This window comes from Aegilops tauschii, chromosome 3 (assembly GCF_002575655.3).
Source record: "Aegilops tauschii subsp. strangulata cultivar AL8/78 chromosome 3, Aet v6.0, whole genome shotgun sequence".
In the NCBI taxonomy this organism is placed as follows: domain Eukaryota; kingdom Viridiplantae; phylum Streptophyta; class Magnoliopsida; order Poales; family Poaceae; genus Aegilops; species Aegilops tauschii.
Window position 1 is genome coordinate 435,677,856 of NC_053037.3, and position 25,772 is coordinate 435,703,627.

The 25,772-nt window shown below is 52.2% G+C and overlaps 1 long non-coding RNA gene and 1 pseudogene across 1 annotated transcript; one reads left to right on the plus strand and one right to left on the minus strand.

Annotated features, from left to right (window-relative positions):
• The first annotated feature begins 3,843 nt into the window (after positions 1-3,843).
• On the plus strand, positions 3,844-5,386 carry LOC141043007 (uncharacterized; annotated as a pseudogene).
• A 6,607-nt stretch (positions 5,387-11,993) lies between these two features.
• Positions 11,994-18,592, minus strand: LOC120975901 (uncharacterized). Its single transcript, XR_012205269.1, has 2 exons — positions 17,956-18,592; positions 11,994-12,551 (listed from the first exon to the last, which is right to left on the minus strand). It is a non-coding gene; the product is annotated as an uncharacterized lncRNA (long non-coding RNA).
• Positions 18,593-25,772: the final 7,180 nt, after the last annotated feature.

Below are 25,772 nucleotides of genomic sequence, written 5' to 3' on the forward strand. Positions count from 1 at the left end.
TCATAATAGAGGATGTTGATGCTGCTGCCTCCATCCATGAGCACTTTAGTGAACTTATATCCTCCCACTTGAGGAGCCACCACTAAGGCCAAGTGGCCCGGGTTATCCACCCGGGGAGGGTGATCCTCCCTACTCCACACTATAGGCTGCTCAGACCACCGCAAGTAGCGTGGAACCGCCGGCTCAACATCATTCACAGCCCTCTTATGAAGCTTCTGATCTCGCTTACACAGACTGGTGGTAAATACATGGCACTGTCCACCGCTAAGCTGCTTTGGATTGGTCTGATAACCCCCTGCTGCTGTTGATGACCCTGGCCAGACTGCTGATTAAAGCCCCCTTGACCGTTCTGAGGATTAGAGTTTGAGCCACCGCCCGGGCCATGAAAGCCGCCGGCGCCTGAGCCGCCGCTCGGGCCATTGTAATTCTTAAAGGCCTTCATGATTGCACAATCCTTCCATAGATGAGTTGCTGGCTTCTCTCTAGAGCCATGCCTTGGACAAGGCTCATTCAGCAGCTGCTCCAGCGTCGGGCCTGACCCGCCGCCTCGGGGAGGGGGCCTCCCCTTACGTCGCTGGTTATTACCTTGTGAGCTGGCGTTGGCCACAAACTCTAGGCTGCCATCGGCCTTGCGCTTGCCTCCTCCTTGGTTCCCCGGGTTATGCTGAGGACCCTTGCCATTGTCGTTCTTCTTTCCCTTCCCTGTCCTTTCATCATCTGAAGCGGGGTCCTTGGTACCATCAGAATCGGCGTACTTGACAAGAGCCACCATCAGTGTACCCATATCATTGCAGTCGCGCTTAAGCCGCCCGAGTTTCATCTTCAGGGGCACAAAACGACAATTCTGCTCCAACATTAAGACTGCAGAGCCGGCGTCCATCTTATCCGAGGAATGTATTATCTCCTTAACCCGGCGAACCCAATGTGTCGTAGACTCACCCTCCTGCTGCTTGCAGTTAGTCAAATCCACAATTGACATAGACTGCCTACAGGTATCCTTGAAGTTTTGGATGAACCGGGCCTTCAGCTCAGCCCAAGACCCAATGGAATTCGGTGGTAGCCCTTTCAACCAAGTGCGGGCAGTCCCATCTAACATCATGGTGAAGTACTTAGCCATGGCCGCCTCACTGACCTCCAGCAATTCCATAGCCATCTCATAACTCTCGGTCCAGGCTGCGGGTTGTAAGTCTGCTGTGTAATTAGGCACCTTCCTAGGGCCTTTGAAGTCTTTGGGTAGACGTTCGTTGCGGATAGCTGGCACTAAACAAGGGACGCCCCCAGTCCTGGTAGGGATACCCACGTCGACGGAAGCCGTCGGATAAGCTGGGGGAGTCTGGTAAGCCGTCAGCTGGGGCACCTGCTCCGCCTCTTGCCGTGCTCTGTCTTGGTCTGCTGCGTGAAAGGCTCCGTTATGAGCCGGGCCATGGCCAGGGGGCGGGTCATGGCGTCGGACGTTACTTGAGCCGGTCGCTGAGACCATGTGCCTGCTGTAACTCGGGCTCCGGCCTGGACGAGGGGTCGAGTGGATCCTGTCCCGGCTGTAGGAGTACGCCTCTTGCTGCGCCAGTGCTGTCTGAAGGAGTTCCCTGACCCGGCGGGTTTCAATAGCCGTCGGAGAGTCGCCGTCAACTGGGAGAGCCGCCAGCCGTGCCGCCGCGGCGACCATGTTCTCCAGCGGGTTATTATAATGACCCGGGGGTATTGGCACATACTGAGGCGGGGCAGGGGGCACCTGGGGAGGCCCCATCACTTGTGGCTGAATAGGGGTCCCGGACCTGGGCACTATGACCCCTGGCGGGTTACTAGACCCTGCACCTGGCGTGTTGAAGAGGTTTCGTGGATCGTAAACCGGAGGGAGTCGAGATTGAGCCTTTTGATGCCTCCTTCTCAGGACCTCATTGGACGCGTTTTGATCCATCGTGAGCCGGAAGGACTGCGCTTGAATCAACTGGGTTTGAGCGTCGAGAGCCGCCCTTTCCGCAGCCATCCTGATCCCTTCTGCTGCCAGATCCTCCTTAGCTTTCACTAGATCCAATTTTAACTGCGCCACCTCCGCGTCATGCTGAGCCTGATCTGCCGGGTCAACCGTAGCGGTTAACAGAGCCGTCATCTTGTCCGTGAGATCCATTAGTACCTGAGCCGGCGAGGGCACCGGGTTTCCCGCTCCAGCAGCGGGGTTCTGAACAGGCTGTGCACCGACCATAAAGACTCCAACCTGACTTGGCGGCTCAAACGGGTCCGGAATACTGTCACCATCGGAACAACCCATGAGCCTGCCATCTTGAAGTTGATACAACGAGTTTGACTCATCGGTGGATGACTCGCCGTCAGAGCCGGCGGCCGCCTCATCACCAGATCCAGATTGATCAGAGGGCCCTCCATGGATACATCCCACAAAAGCGTGCCGTAAGGCGGGCCGGGCCCGGGCGGGTCGTGCACGCTGAGCCGTCTCGATGAGATCGGCGCAGAGATCCGGCTCAGGGCCCGGCTCACCAATCTTGCCAATGAAAACATGAATTCCGTCGAAGGGGACCCGGTACCCGTACTCAATTGAGCCGGCGTCGGGGCCCCAGTTTGCATCGTCGATGTAGAGCTTGCCGCGACGACTCTTGGTCATCCGGCCAACAACGTATCCCTTGAGCCCTTCGAAGCTGCCCTTCAAGAATTCAAATCCACCGTGCGCTGGCCCCACGGTGGGCGCCAACTGACGTGGAATTGTCACGGCAGATGTCCTTGAGTTCGGACTTAGTCGTGGAGCCATCGCAGCTAGGAAGCTTGAAGGGGTTAAGCGGGACAAGGAACACGAGGGTTTATACTGGTTCGGCCCCTTACGGTGAAGGTAAAAGCCTACGTCCAGTTGAGGTGGTATTGATTAGGGTTTCGATGACCAGGGAGCTAAACTGCTATGCCTGGCTCTCGATGAGATCTTGCTTGTCCCTAAACCGCTGCCGGGTCGTCCCTTTATATAGGGAGGCTGACGCCCAGCAGCTCTCAGAGTCCCGGCCGGCTCATAAAAGTGTCCGGCTCGGACTCTCAACTATTCTTGCCTTGCACTACAAGTTATATCATAATGATGATTGTGACTACGGGCCTTAAGCCCATCTTTGGCCCACCGTCTTCTTGCTTGGCGCCGGGCTTCTGGCAGTGACCATATGAGTAACCCGGCCCCTCCTGGCGGATGACTCTAAGGTCTATATCCTCAACACTCCTAGTTTGGTTTTTGCGTGAAAAAAAGTTCGTCAAAACTTATCGATATGGACCTAGTTTTGAAGATCTCGACATGAGAAATCTAACGGTGAAAACAGTTCGAGATTTGGACGCACGGTTTAAGAGATAAAATATTTTGAATAAACGGATCTAAAAAAAGAGAAAACTTCCAGGTTGGTCACAACCTGAGAAGGTGGGAGTAATCTTTGAAAGAAGTACTCCTTAATTAGGTGATTTCAACCGGCAACCTGCCGCATCGAGCGACGAATAGGGTTTTCATTACCGCGGACAAAAATTGAAGGTTGCTAGAGAAGGCCCAAAAGTTCCAAAAAAACAGAGAAGACCCAAGTAACATTGACAATGGAGAATATCAGTTAAAAAAAAGACAATGGAGAATAAAGATTCCGGATCCAATTCGGACTGAAGCATCCGTTCGTATCCAATTAAAACACCTGGCCTCGATCTGCCTATATAGCCTCCCGCCGCTTAGCGCATCCAGATTCCAGAAGTTGTCCTAGGTTTTTTTATTTCTTGTTGCTGCATTATGTATTTGTGGGAGCTTATATGTGAAGAAACATCTAGATGTGAATTAGTCAAACTGATTTCAAAATCGATCGCCACCATCGAGAGTCCGCCATGCCGAGGTTGCGTCGCGTGCGGCCGGGCCGGGCCGTGGAAGAGGACCGCCTCAGCGCGCTCCCAGAAGAGCTGATCCGCCTCATACTGAGCCGGCTGGACACCCGCAGCGCGCTCTCGACCGCCGTCCTCGCCAGGCGCTGGGCACGCGTCCCCCGCGAGATCCCAGCGTACGACTTCAGGGTGAGCGACATACTCCCGCTAGAGTACGACCAGACGATCGCCCTCCGCCGGCTCAACCTGCCGCGCGACGAGGCTCTGTGCAGGATTGTCGACGGCCCGATGGCGAGCTGCGAGGCCTCTACCATGCGCGCGTTCGTGGACGGCGTCACCGGCTTCTTGGAGGCAGACGGCGGCGCCGCACGCCGGTGCCCCAAGACCCTCCGCCTCGAGTTCTTCCAGACGGACGACGGCGCCCGCATAGTCGACCGCCTGATCACTACCGCTGTCGGCGCGTGGGGAGTGGAGGACCTGGAGGTGGCCGTCAGGCCGGCGTTCCACGGGCCCCCGCCGGGCTACGGCATCCCCCTCGAGGACGGCGACAGGTCGCGCCTGCGCAGCCTGACGCTGGGCAACTGCACGCTCCCGCCCAAGCTGCACTGCTACGGCGCGCTCACCAAGCTGGTCTTGCGAGACATGGCCGCTTCCACGCCCGTGGACGTGTACGAGAGGGTGTTCAGCGAGTGCGCACGGCTGCAGGCGCTGCACCTCACGTCCTGCGGCTGCGCGGGGGACCGTCTGGTGGTGTGTTCACAGATCAGGGAGTTCGTCGTGGAAGGGTGCTCGTTCATGGAGATCGAGCTGCGGGACCTCCCAATGCTTGCCCGCCTGGCCTGCCTAACCAACACGGTGGAGCTCGTCTTCGGCTCGGTTCCGTGCCTCACGCACACCAACCTCACCTTCTTTGTGGAGGAGGATCCGGTGGTTTTGCCGCCGGTGCCGCACCACCACGATGAGCTCAACCAGTTCCTGGACATGTCGCCAACCATGGAGAACCTCGTCATCCGGTTCACCGGGCCGATTGGGGTCAAGAAACTAGACAAGCCATTGCTCCACCTGAAGAAGGCTCCTTGTCGCCGACGTGCCCTCCAACTGGGACGTCTCATGGACGCGCACCCTCCTCATGGCCGCGCCATCACTCGAGGTCCTGCACATCCATGTGGCTCGCTCGGAGATTCCAGAAACTTACGGGATAATATGGTCAAGAACGAGCCAGAAGCAATGCCACCCTCACATGAAGGAGCTGGTCATGATTGGATTCACGCTCACGCGGCTCCAAATGGAGTTTCTCAAGTACGTTGTGAGCGCGTGCACATCCTTACAACGCCTTGTTCTTCTCAAGGATGGCCGTGTTCGATACCATGGACTTTGGGATTGGGACATGGCCAGGGAACAGCAAGAGTGCCGGTGGAGAGATCATGATAAAAGGGCGGTGAGAAGAATGATCCAATCTGGGCCTAGTCCTCTCGTTGAACTCACCTTGGGATTCACCTTGGGATGATCATTTTATGATCTTGTTTGTTCTTATGTACTGTAGGAGTAGCTGTTTAAGCCGAGTTAGAGGGCTTAAGTGATTACTGAAAGGGATCTCGTATATGTCCTTACATGTTCCATGAGGTTGTACTAGAAGCTTAGGCGCGCATTGTTGCGCCGCCTTTTTATCAATCGATGTAAAATTGATTAGTTTCTGACCTTATGTTAGGTCTTTGCTACTTTCGAGGTGTAATAATTACTTTCAAGTAGTCGTATGAACTTATGCTATCCCTTCGCTTTTACTCTGTTTCTCATCTTCGTATAATGTTAAGCACCCTACGCATGATGGAGCCTTGCCGGGGTTAATCACTAGCCGCGAGCGCCTTAAGGACGGATCCTTAGCAGCCTGCCGGCAGTGTTGCCACCGGCAAGTTACCCTTCAACTCTATCAACGCAGCCACCTGAGCTGTTGAGCGGACTCGAAACACACAAGGGCGCGAATGACCGGGTTCCTTCGCGTGCAGGTTTCTTATACAATCAATAGGCTCGAGTGAAGGAAATCACAAAAAGCGAACTAAGGAACAGGGAGTTGAGAAAAAAAATTCAACTTAGCTTTTCCTTTTACTGCAATCTTCGCCGTGCGTGAACGGATGGCCCTTCCTCCTCTCCCTCCCCCTCCCTGGAAACCTTGTACACGAAGATCTTCTTCCTCTGCGCACGGAAAGCGTATGAAGGATCTTGACGCGTCGGGAATTCCGTCAGGGGAAAGTGAGGTGGAATCTTGCCATAGCGTCCCCGGCAGCATCCCATAGTTGCCGGGGTCAAATAGACATCCAACGGACTTGCCGCGGCCCGCGATACTACCGGGTGGGTACCCATGTCGCTAGGCGCTAGCTTGCCGACAACTGGGACAACCATGCACGTCTCGCTGCCGGGGTCGCCTCCCCCTGATCACAGTTTCCGCTGTCATGACAGGAAAATCGTGGTCTGTGCCCGATCAAGGAAGATCTCTCTTGCGGCTGTGTTTGCGTCCACGAGGGGGGAGGTGGAGGTAGGAGACTCGCGCCGCCTGTGCTACGGCCGCCGCCTTCACCCGAGTGTCATGGCAGGCGCCCGCCTCCAGTATCCTCGCCGCCTGCTCCCGTCGCGATGGGCTTGGCAACTGCGCGCCTGCGCCGGCCACGTCCACTGCAACGTTTGCTTCGCCGCCGCCGCGGCGCCGCCCGCATGCAGAGGCGATGGGTGCTAGGGTGACATAGAAAACGATGGAGATCGACGCGTTGGCTGTGGCTTCAGGTTGGCACAAGCGAACTGCCCCCTACCTGGCGCGCCAGAGATGTCGTGGTCAATGAGCACAATCACCTATGGGGCCACGGGACCCTTTGTGGTTCGGGGGGGGGGGGGGGGGGGTGGGGGTGGGGAATGATCACATTGCACAAAGAGCAGAGGCAACAGGGCAGCGCGGCGAGGGGAACTCTTTTTTACCCAGGTTCGGACCGCTGAGCAGCGTAATACCCTACTCCTGCTTTGGTGTATTGATTGGTGGGAGCACAAAGACACGGAGCGCTCAAGCCTGGCAAGGTGCCTTGGGGAGAGCGGCTACGCGCATGCGAGTGCTAGGGGATCAAAAGTTCGAATCCTTTGCTAGGTTGCCTCGGGCCTCCTTATATAGCTTAAGGGGCGACCATAGTGGTAAAACAGTCATTATACTGTCATTAGATAGCAAACAGTGCTATCATACCTAACTCTGACAATTTAGGACAGAATGCCATAAATGCTATCTTAGGTGTCGTGCGGAGAGGCAGCCCCAGCAAGGTTCCTCCACCGCTCGCTTAACCACCTCTTATTTGCTTGACACGCATCTGAGACGGGTGTCATTAAAGGTAATTTCTCCTCCTGCAGGCTGCCACGTGCTTGACAGGACCCACCTAGCTGCCTGAGGGCTTGACACCGCACTGATTAGTGACTGGTGGTTCGGCGAGGTGGAGCGATGGCGTCTGCGGAGGTTTGCCGGCATGGAGCCTGCGAGGCCTTCGTCTTGAGGTCTTGTTTTGGCCTTGGCGTCCCCGGAGACCTTGCCGGTGCGGCTTGGCGTGGTCTCGACCCTGCCGGCGAGGGAGACTTCTCTGAGGGGCTTCAGGTTGGTGGTTGACTTGGTTTGGAGCTAGGGATGCCCGGCAAGACCTGGCTGCCCCCGGCGGCCACGCTAGTCTGTGCACAACAGCACAAATCACTTGTTTATATACACCGGCACAAATAGTAGGCGTAAGCATGGTTATATACACAAGTATTGCTATTTCTCCATCAGCACAGGTGCGAGGTGTCCTATTAACAAAGCAACATCAAGCAAAGGAGGTCACTAGATATGTTTGCTCTAAAAAAAACCAGCCGACCCTCCTGAAATTGTAGGAGAAAAATTAAAGTGAGCATGTATCATCTAGCCAAAAGGTAAAACAAGTTAGCTGAGTGGACATTCACTTTTGTTTAGTAGACAATCAACAGATATTGAGGAACCTATAAATTTACAAACAATATTTATACGACAATATTGCAACAATAGCAGGTAACAATCATTGGTTGTCAAAATTCAAGGATTCATGAGCCAATGCTAGTGGGGACTCACACAATTGCATTCTTATTTTAGGTGATAATATCTAGGACGAACCAGCACCTTGCGAGCCGACGTGCCTTTACTCTTCATCTCTTGATTGATGTGGTCTGCTTAGCACACAAGCAGAAGCCGGCACACAATTACAGGACAACATTAGACAAATATTCCAAAGCCCTCTGTTGCTAAGCACACAGTATTGGTTTGTAAAATTACAGGACAACATTAGACAAATTTTCCAAAGCTGGTTCTTGACATTTTCGAAAGCTTGAGGTCACAAGAAGCTCTCTGCAAACATTATGTGATGGCAGTTTGATATCTTCCCTCCTAAACTGAAACTGTAATAATCAAAAGCCAACACAATATGTTCCCCACTTCTGCTCAAACCAACATCCAAAGATGCAGTGTGTGGGCACTATTCTGAAACATTACATTACTAATTTGGGGGAGGCAAGGTATATAGGCTACTATGGCTGGTTGTCCTCCATTGAGAAACTGAATCCAATGCTACATCTCTTAGAACAACACGCCCTCGACCAGAATTACGACGCCACCCACCCGTGCTTTCTGGCATATGCGCTCTTGCGTTGCCGTTGCTCTGCAAGATTGCATGTTCACGCCAAACACGACACGCGCGATCGGTGAATCAACACGGCCCCTCGACCAGCTGTCGCCACACGCCATCCCAATAGGAGGTCTAAGAAGGGAATGCTCTAGGAGAGAGAAGGGGACCCTTACCTGATTCCCCGCCGCCGCCGAGGATGTGTTAGTCCGCCGCCGCCATTCAAGTGAGGATTTGATTCCCCACCGCCGCTGAGGATGCTTCGTCCGGTGTTGTCGTTCCAGAGAGAGGGGGCACCGTTCCAAAGAACTCAAGCCCCCAACCCTCCACCCGTCCACGTCGTCCACCACGTAGCGGAGGCAGTGTCCTTCGCAAGCTCGACCGCCACAGCTGAAACCCCTTTTCCCTGATCCCCGCTACGCCCCCACAACACGTAACAGGTGAAAGGCCCTGGAGCAGCGACGGCGACAGCGCCCCCACGGGCGACGGGCAGTCGGGCCTGGATTCGAGCACCAGGAAGACCGTGGTGTCCCGACCCCTCAAGCTCAATTCGAGCGGCAGCATCAGTGGCGTCACCTACTCCCCTGGAGCGTCCCCTCAAGACCCTCAAGACCAAGTTTCCACAAACGGCCTTGTCTTTGTCTTTTCAGTTTCCACGCATTTCTTTTTTCACCAGTCCAGTTTCCACACGTGTCGAGCCGTGGAATCTGGCACCAAAGTCTCGTAATCGCCCAGCCGAGAGACCATCGCTCCTAAGGCTGACATGAGGTCCATCACGTAAAAGTTGCCCCCGAGCGCTCACGGCTCTCTATTTCGTGGGAGCTTAGAAACTGGATCGATTATTTAACTATTGTTCAAACGATGTTCTCTGGCCGGGATGGACTTCCGAGCCAAGCAGCCTATTTCTTCTCTAACAAAAACAAAGGAGCATGGTAGTGTCTATGAGCTCATATACTCTGCTAGTGTTTTCGCACTATGCAAACTTCTCATAAATGAAATTTTCATATCTAGATATGTTGCCGTCCATTCTTCAAACTGTTTCCACTCAATTTTCAAATATCGTATTGAAACCACAGATTCATTTGAATAGATGAATGTACTTTTTTACCTAGCTTTTACCAAACCCAAACAGTACAGTATGAGCTCAGGAGCTTGCAAAAGATATTGTTCCTTCAGTCATGTTTTCTCCTCCTGAAAGATTGAATGGACCATGTCAAGTTAAGAGAAAGTTGCAAGTGTTATAACATTTAATTTGAATAAAGAAGACTAAATCTTATGCACTCCCTACTAATAAGATAAAGAGGGCCAATCAGGCTGATTTACAAATTCTTCATTGGTCAGTAAGTTACATATAAAAAATATTGCAACTTCTATAATCAGCATTACGAGTAATGCAGTACCGGTTCTGGCATAAAACATAGCGTAACAAAATAAGCAAGTTTGCATTTTTAGAAGGTGCATAAGCAGTATTTAATCACTCATTATTGACCATATACCAAATCTCAAACGTAATTGGCCATGCCCTCAACAAAAACAACACAGGAAAGGTTTATTGTTCATTTGTTACCAGCAAAAGAGGCATCGGCTCTGAACTGCTATCAGGCAAAATCAAGGAAGAGTGGGGATATCACCGGTGCATGTTCCCTGGCTGTGAACCTAGTGGATGAAGTCAGGGGCTCCCAAATCCATGGGGAAGGATTCAGATGTCAGTTCCATCTAGAGGAGGAAGCCCTCCATACCAGACAACGACAACGACATGATAAGCAGCAAGAGGCCTCTGTGCTTGGTACATGGAACTGGATCAGGATTACACATGCAGAACTGAACTTCAGGAGGCGGCGGCCAAAAAGGTAGAAATCAGAGCACCTCTGCACCCTTGGGATTGACCTGCGGCGAGAGGAAAACACCTTTAGAAGGCTTACATTAGTTGAATGCAACAGAGGCAAATCTTCTAAGATGATCTAAGTTCTGAAAAACAGGTCGTTTGTTCCTTTCGTTTATTTGGCAAGAAAAAACTGGCATCAGTTATGCATGAAATCTGTGGCGATCTCGGTTAACTGCTCTAAACCACAAGTCCACAGCTGTTATGTAAAGGACAGACCCAGTGCATAGAACCTCCCACACAAGGTGGGGTCTGGGGAGGGATTATAGGAACCTAGTCTTACCCCTGCAAAGTGCAATGCAGAGAGGCTGGTTCGAACCCAGGACCTCTTGGCACAAGTGGGGAGGACTTCACCACTGCACCAGGCCTGCCCTCAAGTCCACAAGCTGTTATGTAAAATATGACAAATAAAATCAATAAGAAACAATAAAACCTCATGTTATTGTATAAATAAATAACCCATAAGTGACTATGTGGGCGTAGCTAACTGAACCCAAAATGGTCTTGTTGCGTAGCTCACATATGATATTCTGGAACAACTAAGAATACTTCGCATGCTATTCTGAAGCAACTAAGAACAGTTCACATGCTATTCTAAAGGAACAAAACCAGCTGACACCACCAGCTCCACACGACAGCCTGCAAATCCGAGAAGCATCAAGACTGAAACGCGCTATCATCAACCTAAAGACTATTTTCTTCTAATAGTTGTTAAATTTGCCAGCATATAACCAAAGGCATTCATATGACTCCTTGCAGCAAATGACAACATGTATGATCTAAAATACACCATAACAGTCAAAAACCAAAGGGCCAATTATTAGAGGAACACCAGCAAGCAAAGGGAAGGAAAGCAACGATGTACTCCTAGCTAAAGCATGCGTAGCAGCTATGGGAGTTAATACACAGGAATAGGTACACGAAAATAAAGCTTTTATTGAAGCTAAATGAGCTCATACAACAAAGTGAAGGATATTTCAGGCCCCTTAACTATGGATCAGGCATCCTTCATACTCCTATATAACTTGATTGTACACATAACAGAGGAGATACACGCAATAATAGCCCATAATCATCAATCCAATCAACAAAGCAGAAAAGTACAAACAAGTGCACTTGCTTTTGACTAGGCAGCAGGCAACAACCAGGAGTCGAAGGACTGCTAGAACGCAAGGTTCATATTTAGAGCAATACCAACTTCTCCATCAAACAGGTTGGACCTATGATTCAGAAAGTGCAAAGAAAAATGCAGAGATTGACAAACCATACGTGCCTGATGAATACCTCTTTTATCATATCTTTTGTAATCCAATTCGTATCATACCCTTGGTGTTTACTGAACCTGTTAAACAACAGAGGCATTCTAAAGGCAACATCACAATCACAATCATAGTTCTACTTATAATATCTGCCCACGTGAATCTAAGTATTTACGGATGCTCTGTGCAGAATTTCTGCGCTCATTTTCATATTGAATGCTCAAACCTTTTCATTACATAATCCAAATAATGGGTTCGGTGGCGTCTAGCATTAAGAATGATCTGTATTTAACATTAAAAAACGTCTGCCTCAAGTTGACCAAGAGTGCAATTATAATTCGGCACCAAAAGGCATAACGGAGCAGATACAGAAAATGTAGCATTTATTAAAGCTAAATGAGCTCATACAACAAAGCGAAAGATACTCTTGTCCAATATACACGCAGATACAGGCTTATACCAAAGCTAAAATGAGACACACATTACTGCTAGAAATTAGAGGCATGTCTTGGATCACAAGAGAAGCATAACTTGTGGCTTAAGGGTCACACAAGAGTACATCATAAAGGGATGAGATCATTTTTTTTGTGCGCCTAGATCCTAGGCTAGGACGAGACATCTCCTTCTTGGTCCGATCTGCAAATTTGCTCATCGCCAACTCGCCATGCACAAGAGAATTGTTCACCTTGTGCACAAGCCTTGCGGTATCACTAAATGTCTTGAACCGGCGTTCCATCTCAGAACGGTCACATGATATGCCATGAAACTTGCACCAGTGCTCATAGAAGGCCCACATGGCTTCATCAGACGTTAGTGCATTCTCATCAACAAGGAGAGGGCGACGTCTGGGTGCGTCATCTGGAGCTACTTGTGACTTGGGTCTAACTTTCTCCTCCTCTTCTTCATCTTCTGACTTGAGGCCTCCTGTTATTGAGTAATGATAGAGTTACAATTTAATTTGTGGATAATACAATCATTTGGACTACGCTCTCAGTCTCAGCAGAGTTAATTTGATTGATTGAGCCTTGCAAGGCAGAGCTCGCTATTATAACAAATTACCAGTTGGTATTACTAAATCAAACAACATGCTTGTTAGAAGTGTGGTGATTAGAACAACTCCTAATGAATAAGGTCCAGTCTCTGCCTGTTTATTCAGATATATCTACTGATGATAAGAAAGAAAGTATACCCAAAGTCTGAAGCATTCGTATCGAAATAAGAAGAACTCCTTTGGGATTACCTGCAGCAGAGACACGGATGGCGGCTGCAGGGCGACCGCCGCCAGCAGTACCTCCAACGGCTGGCGGAGAGGCGCGGGTTGCAGAGGCTGCCCGCGCGAGCCTGGACACGATGGAAGCCATAGCCTAGGTCGGAGGGGATAGATCTGGATTTAGGGTTTGTGAGTTCTTTTGTTTATTCCTCTGCTACAATTTACACTTCCTAAAACGGAAACAAATAAATAGTATTTCTATTACAACGGAAAAATGATGTGTGTCACAAAATTTGGTTCATACCAGACTAAAACAATGTTTTCTATGTGTCCAAACAAAATCAAGCAGCAAACAAAATTTATTTCACCATACTGCAAAATTACGTGAATGAATTATATAATTTTGATCAAACTGTGTGGAGAAACATTTCGGACAGCCTCTCGCCCCCGCGTCGCGGGCGGCCAACCCTAGCTGCCGCCGGCCGCTTCCCCTTCCCTGCCTCTCCTCCTCGTCGCCACCAGAGGGGCCGCCGGTGCGCCGCGCGGCTGCCAAGGATGGTGGCGGCGAGGATCTAGTAGCCTCGGTCTCGCTCGAGGTGCCCTGCATCCATGTTGGTGGCCATGGCTGGTGGGTCGGCGTCTGCTTCAGCGTGCGGCGGCTGGCGGTGCTGGCCGTCCTCCTCGCCCGTGGAGGCGGCGAGTGAGTGGCAGGTGGTGGCGGTGGTGCGGGGCCCTTCGATGGTGGCCGTTTTCGATCTGATGGCCTCTTCCTCGACATCCGCGGCGTTCTCCTGCCAGATCTAGCTTATGGTGGTCTCCGGCTGCCGGTGTTGTTCGTGCTTCGAGGTTGGAGATGGGGATGGACACCGGAGAAATCCGAGGCTGGCTAGTCCGACCATGACGGTGACGACGTCCTTGGACACTGTTCCCTTCCTGTTGGCGCCGTCAAGGTTGTTCCTTTCCCCTCCTCTTCACCCTACTTGTATACCGGGTGAAAACCTAGATCCTGGTGGGGCTAGGGACTTTTCTGAGGTATATTTGACCCAAAGAAATTATGATAATTATCTAGAAATTTTCCTCAGATAGAGATGTTCACCAGAGATGCCTTATATTCAACTCATAAGCACTTTACAGCATGGAGTACATATCCCTGGAGATTAACTTGATGAAGGAAGAAATTACATGGCACTCCCTATTTCTGTGAGCTGAATTTATACACGTAAAAGAAGGTTCTAAAGAGTGATTTAGAACCTGATGAGCTACACTATGGGCAATACCATTTAGATCTCTAGAGATGTGATACACCTGTGCTTGGAGACCTGCTGTGACATGGATATAATCCGCTAAGCTTTTTCTGAGCTCCCAAAGGATTTTGTTTGTAGCAATTTCCCTTTTTGCAGCAGCTGTAGCAAGTGTCAGGTTGTCTGTTAAAAATGTAGCTTGTTGGACTTGTAGATGCTTCGCTGCATTTGCTGCCAGCACGAGTGCTGAATCTGGACCTTGATACTTTGTTCTCCCGGTAGATGCATGAAAACACCAATCCCTGTAGTCGTTGCTCCTTCCGCAAAGCCTGGAACTTTGACATTTTTCCATGATGCATCAAAGAAGATCTTTACACCTGGGATCAAGAGATCCGTCTTAATGGTGCTTCCTTGTTTTGGAAAAACATTTGCTTGACCTGCATGTCCAGAATGAGTTTTGTGATGGTCCTTATCCATGCATTTTCCTAGTTCATGGTTTTCAACAATTGCTGAGCTATATGATGAACCTGTCGAGGGTTACCTGCTTTCCTGTGAAATATGTTTTTATTTCTAGATTTCCATAAACACCACATGTAATTTTCCCAAGAAGCATGGGGATGATTCATAGAGAGAAAAGCTTGTATGGCCTTTGCAATAGATCTGCAATTTCGAATTAAAGCATCTGATCTAATGCACCATGGTTCAGCAAACCAAGCAGCCCTAGCGAAAGTGCAATGGAAAAACAAATGCAAATCATCTTCTTCTTCACTACACCTCGAACAAACTTTGCTTATGTGATTAGTGAACCTACCTGCTCGTTTACCTGTAGGAATTGCCCTTCTAAGCATCCTCCATCCAAAAGTTTGAACTCTAGGTGGTATCAGCTTCATAACCTAAGTGCTTAAGAGCACATATTCTTTTGAGAAAAATAAAATATTATGGGCTTTGGGTTATGAGAAAATGTGAGGTTGTCCCGAAGAGAGGGAGAGCTAGTGAGAGAGGTTTTTAGTTGGTTTTATGTTTGCTAAGTCCATAGGAGTTGACTGAGAAGAACTAGAACAAGAAACCAGCAAATCTAACTAAAGCAGAAGGAAAGAAAAAAACAAGGGCAAAACCCAGTGTGTTGCACTCATCCATCACCAAAGCAAAAAGATAAGGACTCAAAACCGAGCCCTGGTGCAGTTCTATTTTAATCGAGAAGTCATCAGTGTCGCCTTCACTTGTTCGAAGACTTGTCACAAAATTATCGTGCATGTCGTCGATGAGGGTAATGTACTTTGCTGGGACTTTGTGTTTCTCCAAGGTCCACCACATGACATTCTGCAGTATCTTATCATATGGCTTCTCCAAGTCAATGAACACCATATGCAGGCCCTTCTTTTGCTCCATGTATCTCTCCATGAATTGTCGTACCAAGAAAATAACTTCCATGGTCGACCTCCCAGGCATGAAACCAAACTGATTTTTTGTCACGCTTGTCATTCTTCTTAAGCGGTGCTCAATCACTCTCTCCCGTAACTTCATTGTATGGCTCATCAGAATTAGTACAACTCTGAACACCCCCCTTGTTCTTGAAGATTGTAATTAATGTACTCCGTCTTCATTCTTTTGGTATCTTGTTTGCCCAAAAATGAGGTTGAAAAACTTGGTTAGCCATACTATCGCTATGTCCCCGAGGCCTCTCCACACCTCACTGGGGATACAATCAGGGCCCATCACCTTGCCTCCTTTCATCCTTTTTAAAGCCTCCTTTACCTCAGACTCCTGGATTCGCCACATAAAACACTTGTTGTTATCATCAAAGGAGTCATCCAGTTCAATGGTAGATCTCTCATTCTCCCGTTTGAACAGCTTGTTGAAGTACTTCCTCCATCTATGCTTAATCTCCCTGTCCTTACCAGGAGCTGGTCTACTCCGTCCTTGATGCATTTGACTTGGTCAACATCCCTTGTGTTCCTCTCTCAGATCTTGGTCATCTTATAGATGTCCCTTTCACCTTTCTTCATGTCTAACCACTCGTAGAGGTCCTCATACACCCGACCCCTTGCTTCACTCATAGCTCGCTTTGCGGCCTTCTTCGACATCTTGTACTTCTGTATGTTGTGTGCACTCCTATCCAGGTATAGGCGCCTGACATAATCTTTCTTCTCCTTGATAGCCTTCTGGACATCATCATTCAACCACCAGGTATCTTTAGCTTCGCTTCTACTTCCCCAGGACACTCCAAACCCCTCTGAGGCCACCTCACGAATGCAAGTCACCATCTTCATCCACATATTATCTGCACCCCCTCCTTCCTCCCAAGGGCCCTCCTTAATGCCCCTCTCCTTGAACACCTGAGCTACCTCCCCCTTTAGCTTCCACCACTTCGTTCTAGCGACTTTGGCACGCTTATCCCGCTGGACACGAATCAGGAAGCAAAAGTCAGCAACCACAAATTTATGCTGAGGGACAACACTCTCTCTCCATGTATCACCTTACAATCTAGGCACGCATGCCTATCTTCTATTCTTGAGAGGATGAAATCAATCTAGCTAGAGTGTTGACCACTACTAAAAGTCACTAGATGTGATTCTCTTTTTTTGAAGAGGGTGTTAGCTACAATCATGTTGTAGGCTAGAGCAAAGCTTAAGACATCTTCTTCTTGATTCCTGATACCATAGCCAAGCCCCCATGCACCCCTTCAAAACCTGTGTTAAATGTACCCACGTGGCCGTTGAGGTCTCCTCCTATGAAGAGCTTCTCACCAATCGCACTCCTAACCACGTCCTCCAGGCCTTCCCACAACTCCCTCTTAGTATTCTCATTGTGGCCTACTTGCATGGCATACACGCTAATAATATTGAGAACTAAGTCCCCAACTACCAGCTTGACCAGGATAATCCAGTCCCCACGTCTCTTGACGTGTACCACTCCATACTTGAGGCTCTTGTTGATCAAGATTATCGAAAAAGGCTTTCACCCTGCTTTATATACAAAGCAATGACTAACAACAAACCGGTACAAACGCACGCCACCACAACACACGCACACACCCAAGGCAAGATACATAGACGCTGAGTGCAGCAGCACCACCCTAAGCACTACAAGAGCAGCCGGATCCTCGACCGTGAGCACGCCACCGCGAAGAGATGAAGCCGCATACGACGAACTGTGGGCTCCAAGGCGACGCCTTTAGAAAGGATACGACACCGGAGCGCCGCCACCACACAACTCGAGGGTCAGAGTTTCCCTTGGAGCAACATGGCGTGCAATGATGGCCGCGGCGATGCCTTCAAGAAGGGAACGAGCTTCGCTGCCGCTGGTCCGTCCGAAGATAGAACAAGTTTTCACCCCGGCCAATACTCACCGCTACCGAATGCCACACTCCGCCGACCATGCCACCCACACGACCATGGTCACCGGGCAACACCAAGCCACCGACTCTGCCCATGAGCACCGCGACACCACCATCAGGGCCGCCACCCCGGCATCCAAGACCCCGATGCCACCTCACCCGCCACCCACCGCTACCCTAACCAAAGAGACGAGTGGAAAGGCCCCGCCTTTAGCACTCCTGAGCTGCCCCCAGCGCCTAGACTCACTAGGCCGACCAAAATTGGCCTCCATCAGCCCATCCCGCCGCCGGGCGCGAGATGAGCTCGGTCCTGCTATCGGGCACGAGACGAGCTCGGTCCTGCTGCCGGGCGCGAGACGAGCTCGGTCCTGCTGCCAGGCGCGAGATGAGGCCGGTCCTGCTGCCGGGCGCGAGACGAGCTCGGTCCTACTGCCGGGCGCGAGACGAGTGATGGACCGCAACTAGGAGAGGACCAACCCTTCGATGAAGGTAGCGCCCGAAGGACGAGGAGAGGAATCGAAGGTCGACAAGGGCGCTCACCGACCGGCTGACGCCGGAGAAGTCCAGCCACTGCCGTGAAATGACACCGACCACCGCCATGAGCCACCACCACGCCGTGGCAGCCCACATCCACGCCGGGACCTCGAGGGACTGCTCCGAGCCACCCGCCGACGGCCATGAGCCAGATCCGAGGAGCAGGCCAGCAACCACAACCGCCCCCTTCCGATGCCGCGACCATGACGAGCCCCGGCCCCCGTCCTGCGCCACCAGCCGGGCCCCCGGCCCGCCGGATCTAGCCGAAAACCTGCTTGCCCGCAACCTCCTGCACCGTCGCCGCGTCAGATCCACCGCTGCCATGAGTGCGCCCACCACCGCGAGGCCCTCCACTCCACCACCACGAACCGGCAGCCCCGCCGCCGGACCATGTAGCCATGCCACCGCGCCCCTCGATAGAGCAGCGCCGCCTCCCAAGCAAGGTGCCCCATGCCGCCGGCACCCGAGCAGGGAGAGACGAGACCCCGGCGTCGCCAGCACCAAACGGGCTTCGCCCGATGGTGCGAACAGTCAGCGGCGAGGGAGGAAGACGAAGGGAGGGGGGCCGGCCGGCGGCGCCCTAGGGTTTCCCCTGGTCGCCCGCGGGGACGACACGGGAGGAGGGGAGGGTCGCTAGTAGTTCGTTCGAATGGCAGTTTCTCTGTTTGTTTTGATCAAGATGCCTACGCCATTTCTGTTTGCAGCCGACCCTGTGTACCACATCTTGAAGCTGGTATCCTCCACCTCATTCGCCTTCTGTCCCCTCCATTTGGTTTCTTGGACGCAAAGGATATCAACACCTCTCCTCACCATTGCATCAACTAGCTCCCGAAGCTTACCTGTCATGGACTCTACGTTCCAGCTACCTAAGTGGATCCTCCTAGGCTCGGCTAGTTTTCTTACCCTTCGCACTCATCGAGTCAAATGCGAAGACCCTTGCTCATTTTCCAGTACACCTGGGCGTCGATGTAGCGCGCCACTAAGGATGCGAAGACCCGATCCTCGCTCACTTCCCACCGTATCCAGAGCAAGATACGGCGCACCACCGGGCGAGGGGGGGGGGGGGGGGGTGACGGCCCGGCCCTTGCCCATTTGACACCAAATTAGATACGTCAACAACCCAAATTTATATTAGAAACAGGAACCTGAAGTGTGATTTTTTTGTAAAACGATGACTAAAAAATCACATACCTAACTATCATTGCCAAATTGTGGCATTAGAGCATTCGTACAAAAATTGCCATCAGAAAGTTACTACATTGTTAACAGTACGGATGAGCATATATATGCACGTGAAAGACTCTTGGGTTCACTTGAATGGATGGCTACGCAAACATGTCCAAGATTGGAGAAACAATATTAATCACATCTTGAGCTTTTTAGTGCCCTGTCGCCCGACAAGCCACACGCAAAACAACATGAGATGGTCCTGCGAAAACAACACAACCTGCATTGCTTGGAACGGATCGATGAATCTAACTCAAGACAAGATGCCAAGCCTTCCTTCAATCTGCAACCACATAATCTCTTTGAATTCTTGCCCATAGCACAAACTCCCATTAGTTTTTTCTACACAATAGAGATGTATTAAGTCTGCGGAATGAACAATCAACAAACTAATCATCACATTGCCTATTATAGATAGATATTGCGCTTCGGTGTTCACTTATCACCCATACAAGGAAAAATAAAGAGAAACCAACATGGGAGTAGGCCTGAATTTGGAGGTGATATGACCTGAAAAACCCAGCTTGCTTGATTGTGGCTGAGATCCTTTTGTCTTTTAATAGTGTTACCTCATAAGTACTCCATCCGTTCACTATTATAAGACGTTTTTGATATTTCAATATGGACTACATACAGATTGAATGAGTGAACAAACACAATAAAATGCGTCTATATACATTCGATTCAAAAAAAGTTAGAACATCTTATAATAGTGAACGGAGAGAGTAGATGCTAACATTAGGATACTGGAACTAAGAGAAGCTGGGAGCACACAAGTACAGCCGAAAGATGATTATGTTACAATATTTAAAGTTTCCATAGAAAATATTGATAGTATCTCTTCTTTTTCAAACTACTATCACATTCTGTTCATGCACGTACTGTTCGGGTTTGCTAAAACCTGGATAAAAAGTACATTCATCTAATAAAATGTATCCATGGTTTCAATATATGATATCTGAAAATTGAGTAAAAACGCTTGAAGAATGGGCGGCAACATATGTAGATATGAAAATTCCATTTATGAGAAGTTTGCACAGTGTGAAAACACTAGCAGAGTATATGAGCTCATAAACACTAGTACCATAGTATGAGCTCAGGAGCTTACAAAAGATATTGTTCCTTCAGTCATGTTTTCTTCTCCTGAAAGATTGTATGGACCATGTCAAGTTCAGAGAAAGTTGCAAGTGTTATAACCTTTTGAATAAAGAAGACTAAATCTTATACACTCTCTACTAAAAAGATAAAAAGGGCCAATCAGTCTGATTTACCAATTCATCATTGGTATAAGTTACATACAAAAATATTGCAACTTTTATCAAAAAAGGCTTTCGCCCCGCTTTATATATAACGCCAACCACCCAAAACACAAACCGGATACAAGAGTTCAGCCACATACACGCCCAAGGCACGAGAGTTCACACACACACGCACACACACACGAAACGGAGGTAGCAAGGTTAATGCCGAGGGCACAGCTCAACAAGCCCAAAAAAGGAAAAAACACCGGCATACCAGCACCGCAGAGGGAGCCGCCAGCCTAGTCAGGCTCAGGTGGAGGTGGCGGAAGCGGGGGCGCCACGCGGAAGGCCATCGCTCGGAGGTCGGCGAGGAGAGTGTCGATGGAGTTCCGGTCCTCGGAGCGGCTAAGCGGCCGCCAGAGCTGCAAGAAACCACACATTTTAAAGATGGCGTCAGTAGCACGTCGAAGAGGAGCCTGCTGCATGACAAGCCTATTGCGAACGGTCCAGAGCGTCCAAGCGAGAACCCCAACACATAGCCACCTAATGTGGCGGTGACGAGGGGCGGAGGCCGAATCTCCGCCAACAAGTCCGGGAAGTTGGTGCTGCACCAAGTCCCACCAACAACCTCGCGGAAGCAGGACCACAGAAACTGAGCGGTCACGCACGAGAAAAAGATGTGATTCACATCTTCCGCCACGTCGCAGAGGGGGCACCGGTCGTCCCCAGGTCTGTTACGCTTGCGCACCTCAACCCCTGAGGGCAAGCGTCCGCGTATCCACTGCCAGAGGAAGATCCTGATCTTCAAGGGGAGGCGGATATCCCAGATCAGACTAAAAGGCTCAGGAGCCGTGGAAGGGGCAATCGCTTGATACAGGGACTTGGTTGAGAAGCACCCAGAAGACTCGAGGCGCCATGAGACGGTGTCGTCCGCGTTGCCAACGTCGAGGGGCTGGAGCGCGATGGTCTGGAGGAGCGCGTCCCATGCGGCCACCTCGAGGGGGCCAAAGGGTCTACGGAATGCGAGGCGCCCTAAGTCAATAAGGGACACCTCCACGGAGACCCGAGGGTCAACCGTGACGAAGAATAGTTCCGGGAAACGGGCGGCGAGGGGAAGATCCCCAACCCACCGGTCAAACCAGAACAGGGTCGAGGCGCCGGATCCCACCGTGATGGAAGTGCCAATGCGGAGGATTGGCATGAGCTGGAGCCGCCTGCCAGAACTGGGAGCCTCTCGAGCGCTGACGGAAGGCAAGGGGCTGACCGCGAAGGTATTTGGCCTGGATGATGTCCAACCAGAGGCCGCCCTGCCCGTTGGCGATCCGCCATAGCCGGCGGGTCAGGAGAGATGTTCATGCGCCTAGAGGAAAGAATACCAAGGCCTCCATGGTCCTTGGGCTTGCAGATATGTGGCCAGCTGACCATATGGTATTTCTGCTTATCCCCCTCGCCGGCCCAGAAGAATCTGGACTGGTACTTGGCTATCTCTTGATGCAGGGTCTCGTGCAAGCTATAGAAGCTCATCAGGAACCAAAGGAGGCTGGAGAGGGAGGAGTTTATGAGAATAACCCGGGCGGCCTTAGACAACCACCTCCCTTTCCAAGGCTCAACCCGATGTTGCATGCGGGTTACAGCAGGGAGGAGGTCCCGCCACCGTCAGCCTACTATCGCTAATGGGGATCCCCAGATACTTGGTATCGAAGGAGCCCAACTTACAGTTAAGTCGGCCGGCCAAGGCCTGGTACTCCGCCTGAGAGTAACCGAGGATCATCACTTCGCTCTTGTCGAAGTTGATCGTGAGGCCCGACATCTGCTAGAAGCAGAGTAGGAGGAATTTTAGGTTGGCTATGTCGGAATCAGAGCCCTCGACCATGATGATGGTGTCGTCAGTGTACTGTAGGAGGGAAACCCCTTCCCCTCCCACCAGATGGGGCACCACCCCTCGGATATGGCCGGCAGCCTTGGCTTATCAAGAATAGCGGCCAGGGCATCAACCACCATATTGAATAGGAACAGAGAGAAGGGGTCACCCTGACAGACCCCACAGAGAGTGGGGAAGTAGGGTCCGATCTCGCCGTTGATGTTAACCGTGGTCTTCCCACAGGAGACTAGCTGTATAACACGAGTGACCCAGCGATCGTCAAAGCCCTTGCGGAGGAGGACTTCGCGGAGGAAGGACCACCGCACTGTGTCATAAGCTTTATGGAAGTCGAGCTTAAGGAAGACCGCTAGCTGGTGCTTGGAGCGGACTTCGTGCAGGACTTCGTGGAACACTAACACCCTATCGAGGATGAACCGGCCTTGTATGAAGGTGGATTGGTTGGGATGGGTCACAGAGTTAGCAAGGAGGGTCACCCTATTGGCGTACCCCTTCGCTAGGATCCGAAAGATCACGTTGATCACCGTGATCGAGCGGAACTGGCGAATATCCGAAGCACCCGGGACCTTCGGGATTAGAGTGATAATCCCGTAGTTGAGGTGGCCCAGGTACATGGACCCCACATAGAACTCGTTAAATAACGCCATAACCTCGGGCTTGATAGCCTGCCAGAAGGTTTGGAAGAACTTCACCGGAAGGCCATCCGGTCCCGGAGCAGAGGATGAGTTCATGCCCTTAATCGCGGCGAGGACTTCCTCCTCCCTGAAGGGAGCCATAAGGGCATTATTATCCGTGGTCGAGACCAATTGGCCACCCGACCAGATGTCCAAGGCCAGCGAGGCGCCACCCCGAGGGGTAGCAGAAAAAGGGCTTTATAAAAGCCGTCCATGTGAGCGCGAATCTCCGGGGGACAAAGGAGGATGGTGTCTCCGTCGCAAAGGCAGTGGATGGAGTTGCGACGCCTCCTGCCGTTGGCAATTGCCTGGAAGTAGGCGGTGTTGGCATCCCATGGAGCACCCACCGTTGGGTGCCCCTTTGGCGCCAATAAGCCTCCTCATCAGTGTATATGACCGATAACTGGTCCTCGAGGTCATAGCGCAACATCCATTCATCGGAGGATAGCCCGACAGTATCAGCCTGAATGTCGAGGCTCTGAATGGAGGAAAGTAGAGCGGATTTCCGCTCCCTAAGATCACGCCCAAGATTGGCCCCCCATCCCTTCATGAACTGCCGGGCCAGTTTAGCACAAAACTGCCAGGAGTCGATCGCGGTTAGGGACCTGTGGGGGATCCCGGGCCGCCACCCACCGCGCGCCAACCGCATCCACAAACCCCGGTTGGTTGAGCCAGAACATCTCGAACCGAAAGCGAGGCGGGATGGGGGACGGTCGTCTGACGTGGATAGCAACAAGGGGATGTGGTCCGAGCCAATACGGGTAATCGCCCTCAGAGAGGCGAGGGGGCATCGGAGCTCCCAATCCGGGGAAACTAGGACGCGATCCAGAACGGATCGCGTCTGGTCGGCCTGTCTATTGGTCCAGGTGAACCTGGCCCCAGTCCGGTCCAACTCGTGAAGACCTAGGTCTGCGATGCCGTCGTTGAACATCTGCATGCGGGGGAGGTACACTAGGTCGTTGTTCTTGTCCTCAGGGGATCGCAAGAGGTTGAAGTCCCCACCAACCACAACAGGAAGCTGGGCCGCCATGACCTTCCTCCGAAGCTCGTCGAGGAAGGTCGCCGAGCGGCGGTGATCGATAGGGCCGTACACGATCACAATCTCCCATCTAAAGTTGAGCGACCGCTCAAACACTTCCATACTGACGAAGAACTCGCCCCTATCCATGCTACCCACCTCGAAGGTGGCATCCTTTGCGCCTAAAAGATGCCACCCGAATGGCCAGTGCTCCCACTAGAAGGGAACCAATGCCACGCAAACAGGTGGGAGCTCAGACGTTCAAGCTCTTGAAGGGAGAAGTCCTTCTGCATGGTTTCTTGGATGGCTACAATGTCAATGTGCTCGTCTCGCATGTACCCGACTAACTGGCGACGCCGGCCGTCTTGGCCGAAGCCGCGAATGTTCCAGAATAGGGTTCGCATCATGGCGCCATTGGGGGGCTGCTTGACCCCAAAACGAGGGAGGCACTACGAGCCGTGAGGGCGGCAGTGCGGGAGCGGGTGCGACCATGGATCTCCTCAACCGACCCCTGGGGAGGGGGCTGAGGTGCCGGTGTCCAGAGGAGACGGGCCCGAGTCTCGGTGAGTTTCCCGTCAAGGATCTCGTGGGTGCGGAGCGCCGCAATCTATTCTAAGGGGGCCCTACTTCCCCCTGAAAATGATAGACGAGTCGGCGGCGACCTTAGCAAGGTGGCCGAACGAAACAGCCTCAAGCGCGGAAAATGAGCAACTAGAAGAACTGGGCGGGATGTCGGGTGCACCTGGCTCGAGGTTCCGGGCTGCCGCCCTGAGCTCAGCACGCTCGGGGATGGACGGAACTGGGAAGCCGGACGGGCGGTCTGCGTCGAGACTGGCAATGCGATGGGAGGTAGTCACCGGTGTCGAGGAGGCCCTGGCCCGCCGGGCGTACGACACCGTCCGAGGCAGGTGGGAGGCGACGAGGGTGGACACCGCGTCGGCCTTGCCCGGGGACAGCAGTGTCGGAGAGGCGGGAGGGGAGGCAGCCGGAGCAGCGTCGGGGAGCGACCGGGCGGGGGAGGACGCATCTAGGGACGGTCCCCGATCTCCCGCGCCGCCTCGGAAGGAGGATCCGGAGGGGCGGGGGAGAGCAGGGGCGGGCAGCCCCCCTCGGACACCATCAGGGGGGCTCCAGGGGAGGGGGAGCGGCCGCCGATGGGAACGACAGCGCGAAGAGACGGGTGTCCGGGTCCGGCGGTGCAGTGTCGGCGACGGGGATGGAGCAGGGGGAGCACGGCGAGGAGGCCGGGATGACGAGGAGGCCCACACTGGAGATGTCACTGCCCTCGTCCGAGGAGGCAGGGGAGGCGGCAGGCAGCAGGGCGGGCAGCATCCGGGCCGAGAGAGCCAACGCACGGGACCGCCCGCTCCCGCGCCCCCACGGCTCGGAGGAGGGTCGGAAGGCTCACGGGAGGGGGAGCGGCTGTGCTCGGAGCGCTCGTCGTTTTCATCATGGCCCCCATGGCGCGAGGGGCGAGGGCGACGTTAGTGAGAGTTGTCGCCCTTGCTCGAACCACCCCCACCGAAATGGCCATCATCAGAGTAGCGGGGGCGGCCGACGTGGTTGGGGGGCTCGGGGTAGATCTTGAGGTCGAAACCCTGGTCTTTGTAGAAAACCCGGATGGTGGAGCGAAGCTTGGAGGAGTCCAGGCATTTGACCTTGACCCGGACCTCCTCCTCCTTACAAAGAGAGAGCTCATCCACCACCACCACCTTGTCGAGGATCTTGGACATATTGCGAATCACCCGCTCGGACCGTGCAATGTCGGGAAGCCTCGCGACGGG